We start from the raw sequence: 5,269 nt of genomic DNA on the forward strand, positions 1-5,269 counted from the left end.
AGGCACTGGTGAGCTTTCTTGGCTGTGGCATCTACATGATTTGACCAGGATGTTCACTCCCAGGAATTTGAAGCTCTCAACCCTCTCTACCTTAGCACCATTGAGGTAGACAGGTGCATGAACACCTCCCCCTTTCCTGAAGTCAATGACCAGCTCTTTTGTTGACATTGAGGGAAAGGTTGTTATCATGACACCATTCCACTAAGCTCTCTATCTCCTTCCTGTACTCTGACTCATCGCTGTTTGAGATACGGCCTACAACGGTGGTATCATCTGCAAACTCGTAGATGGAGTTAGAGCAGAATCTGGCCACACAGTCATGAGTGTATAGGGAGTAGAGTAGAGGGCTGAGGACACAGCCTTGTGGGCAAGGCAGAGAATGATAGTTTCTTGATTGGTAAAGGGGTTCAGGGTGAATGGGTTGAAAAAAAATCAGGCATGGTTGAATGGCAGAGCAGACTGTTACGGACTCAGTGAAAGTCCCTTTAAGATAGAGAGTGTGTGTGTATGTGTGTGTGGGGCGTGCTTACGTCAATAGAAGATAAAGGACGTAATGACGTTGTTGAAGAGAGTCTGCCAGCTAGCGAGAGAGAATCTGAAAACAAGCCAGATAAAAATGAAGAAATTTAATGAGCATCAAAAGCATTATTCCACCATAGAGAAGGAATTACTGTCGCTTGTTTTAGCCTTGCAACATTTCAGTGTATATGTTTGCACCGCTCAGAAACCATTGACTGTGTATACAGATCATAACCCATTGGTGTTTCTGGGCCGAGTCAAAAACAAGGACAGAAGGCTGTTAAACTGGGGTTTAATTTTGCAAGAGTTTGATCTCATGATAACTCACATTAAAGGCAAAGATAATGTGATTGCTGATTGTCTTTCCCGATGTTAAATGGGAAACATGTATCTATACTAATCTGATAGTCTGTAGTTGTGTAGCGTGATAATTATTAACATTACTAACTGTATGCGCGGTTAAAATTTTCTTGGGAAAATTTTTTTTAGGTGGGAGGTGTTACGGACTCAGTGAAAGTCCCTTTAAGATAGAGAGTGTGTGTGTATGTGTGTGTGGGGCGTGCTTACGTCAATAGAAGATAAAGGACGTAATGACGTTGTTGAAGAAGTTAGAAGAAGAAGAAGGAGAGAGAGAGAGAGAAGGGAGAGAGACACCAGCCTGCTTGTTTTCTCTATCGATGGATGAGAAACAATAACTGTGTTTGCCACTGAAATCCATGTATGGAAGTTGGAAGTAATCCGGTGGAGTTCACTTTGTTGCTGACCTGTAGAAGGAAACAGGTATTTGTGTGTGGACGACCACGGTTCGGATGCTTTTCGGGGTGAGGAAGTCACTACCGAGTAAACACTGAAGTGTCGTTTGGGTTCCATTGTGGAACATTTGGATTTCGTATGTACTCTCTCTATGTTTCTCTACGTCTACGTCTTATCTTCAGACAACGGTGGTTGTTGAAGAAGCCCTTGCTCATGTTTCACCTTATGGCTTGCGGAACTGAACTTTAAGAACCATTCCGGAACTGGGAGTTTTGGACTTTGTCACACACACACACGACGAGTTTAGTTTTGGGGTTAACGTTCGAGGTTTAACATTCTTGAATTCTAACATACTAACATTTTTACCTTTATTTTACGTATTATCATAAGTAGTGATTAATAAAATAGTTTTAACACTAAATCATGCTCAGTGTGTTTCTCTTGTTGCTGGTTCGTGACAACAATCCCAGACGACACTCGTTAACCTTGGGAACGATCCCGGACGAATCTCGTTAACCTTGGGAACTAATCCCGGACGAGCCCCCAATTTTGTCACGAACCAGCAACAAGAGAAACACACTGAGCATGATTTAGTGTTAAAACTATTTTATTAATCACTACTTATGATAATACGTAAAATAAAGGTAAAAATGTTAGTATGTTAGAATTCAAGAATGTTAAACCTCGAACGTTAACCCCAAAACTAAACTCGTCGTGTGTGTGTGTGACAAAGTCCAAAACTCCCAGTTCCGGAATGGTTCTTAAAGTTCAGTTCCGCAAGCCACAAGGTGAAACATGAGCAAGGGCTTCTTCAACAACCACCGTTGTCTGAAGATAAGACGTAGACGTAGAGAAACATAGAGAGAGTACATACGAAATCCAAATGTTCCACAATGGAACCCAAACGACACTTCAGTGTTTACTCGGTAGTGACTTCCTCACCCCGAAAAGCATCCGAACCGTGGTCGTCCACACACAAATACCTGTTTCCTTCTACAGGTCAGCAACAAAGTGAACTCCACCGGATTACTTCCAACTTCCATACATGGATTTCAGTGGCAAACACAGTTATTGTTTCTCATCCATCGATAGAGAAAACAAGCAGGCTGGTGTCTCTCTCCCTTCTCTCTCTCTCTCCTTCTTCTTCTAACTTCTTCAACAACGTCATTACGTCCTTTATCTTCTATTGACGTAAGCACGCCCCACACACACATACACACACACTCTCTATCTTAAAGGGACTTTCACTGAGTCCGTAACAAATCCCCAGATTGACGAGATTTGTTCGGGATTCAATCCAAAGATTTTTGAGGAAGGTCTGATAAATTCTTTTTAATTGGCTTGTGTGTGTGGAAACCAGCAGCAATGGATATTAAGGCATTTTTGGAGTCACCAACCCAAAAGGGATTGGAGGTGGCGAAAAAGGATGATTTGATAAAGATTGCTACAAGGCTAAACCTTACAGAAGTAAAGCAGTCTATGAGAAAGGCAGATATTCAGAGACTGATAGCTGGCCATTATGTGGAAAAGAAGGTGTTTGAGAAGGAAGTGTTAAAACAGTTTCCTGGCAGTGAAATAGCAATTTCTGAGGCACAGATGCAGCTGGCAAAGATAGAGGCTGAACGCAAGCAAAAGAGATTAGAGGCCGAACGAGAACAAAATAAATTAGAAGCTGAACGAGAACAAAAGAGATTAGAGGCCGAACGAGAGCAAACCCAGTTAAAGATAGAGGCCGAGCGAGAGAAATTAGAGGCCGAACAAAAGCTAACTCAGATGAAGAAAGTGACTGATCTAACATATATAATCAAAACACCAGATAGACGCAAGAAAACCCAACTCTGTCATGTAAACATGCTAAAACCTTATTATGAGAGGGATTCAGTTGTGGCCTTGGTGGATGGTGTAAAGGTTGTTTCTAAAATGCCTGATGTTGATGTTGAGGAAGGCCAATTTAGACCAAATATTGTTCCATCGAAACTAAAAAACCAAAATATCCTGGAGAACCTTGAAATGAAGTTGGACCATTTACAAGTTTCACAAAAACAACAGATAAGAGAATTAATTTTAAAATTTAAAAATCTGTTCCCAGATGTTCCAAACAGAACATCGATAATTACCCATGATGTTGATGTTGGGGATGCAAAACCAAATCAAAAACCCCCTGTGGCTCCTTTGAAACCAATTCCTGCTTTTGGTGAGCCCTTTTCGAAGGTGATTGTGGACTGTGTTGGCCCCTTACCAAAGTCTAAGACTGGAAATCAGTATTTGTTAAATTTTGTCACGAACCAGCAACAAGAGAAACACACTGAGCATGATTTAGTGTTAAAACTATTTTATTAATCACTACTTATGATAATACGTAAAATAAAGGTAAAAATGTTAGCATGTTAGAATTCAAGAATGTTAAACCTCGAACGTTAACCCCAAAACTAAACTCGTCGTGTGTGTGTGTGACAAAGTCCAAAACTCCCAGTTCCGGAATGGTTCTTAAAGTTCAGTTCCGCAAGCCATAAGGTGAAACATGAGCAAGGGCTTCTTCAACAACCACCGTTGTCTGAAGATAAGACGTAGACGTAGAGAAACATAGAGAGAGTACATACGAAATCCAAATGTTCCACAATGGAACCCAAACGACACTTCAGTGTTTACTCGGTAGTGACTTCCTCACCCCGAAAAGCATCCGAACCGTGGTCGTCCACACACAAATACCTGTTTCCTTCTACAGGTCAGCAACAAAGTGAACTCCACCGGATTACTTCCAACTTCCATACATGGATTTCAGTGGCAAACACAGTTATTGTTTCTCATCCATCGATAGAGAAAACAAGCAGGCTGGTGTCTCTCTCCCTTCTCTCTCTCTCTCTCCTTCTTCTTCTAACTTCTTCAACAACGTCATTACGTCCTTTATCTTCTATTGACGTAAGCACGCCCCACACACACATACACACACACTCTCTATCTTAAAGGGACTTTCACTGAGTCCGTAACAAGACTCAATGGGCTGAATGACCTGGTTCTGCTCTTATAGCTTATGGCTTTATACTCTATCAATCTTCATCTAAACATATTTTAAATACCATCTATTTGTTTTCACTCCTTAAAAAAACATATTAATTATTGGCAATTCTTTGTGTGGGGTCTTTCAGATACCTGTCTTAAACTTTATCCATCTTAGCTTGATCTGTTGTCTTGTTCCATTTTTAACAGGTTATTTTAATGTAATATTCTGAATTTATGGCTTCTATTCCCTTAATTATCTTACCTAACTGTGTAATAATTGCTTCTCAGACCAGGAAAAGGAGTTCTGGCTTCTGTGGTCTTTCCACAAAGGTGTTAGCATAAGGATTCATCGTGGAGGTTGTTTTCTTGCCTCTGGTCCTTAAATCTTTTTCTCATTATTGAGAATTGGACTCTATACCAGAGCACAGTTTGATCAGCAGTTCCCAAAACCATCTGGAAAAACAAGTGGCATATTCTATTTTCGATTTTCATGTGGTTATATTTAAATAAATTTGTTATTCAACTGCTCACTCATAATCATTTTCACATTACAGTGGATTTTACTAAGAACATCAGAACATTCGAATGAAAGGTCATCAACCTGAAATACTACTTGTGCCAAGCTGCTTCTGATATTTCCTGCATTTCCTTTTCATTTAAACTCAAAGTTAAGTTTATTGTCACATACACAAGTACATGTACGCACGATTGCAATGAATACTTATTTACAGCAGCGTTACAGGCACATAGCATCAGATACACAACATTCACAACAAAAAAAACATAAATTATACAAAATTAACATTAACTCATTTTGTTCTGCCTGACTTACTTCCCGCATTTCACTTTATTTTATTCACTGTGCATAACATTTCCAAATCTGTATATCGACAGTGTATTGGCAGCTTTAAATTCGTATTTATCCATATCATTGGCCATCGCTCAATGATACTACCGCCCTTGCGCTCCGTCACTAGTTCAAGCCACATGCCTTAAA

The sequence above is a fragment of the Pristis pectinata genome, chromosome 2 (genome assembly GCF_009764475.1).
Source record: "Pristis pectinata isolate sPriPec2 chromosome 2, sPriPec2.1.pri, whole genome shotgun sequence".
Taxonomy (NCBI): Eukaryota; Metazoa; Chordata; class Chondrichthyes; order Rhinopristiformes; family Pristidae; genus Pristis; species Pristis pectinata.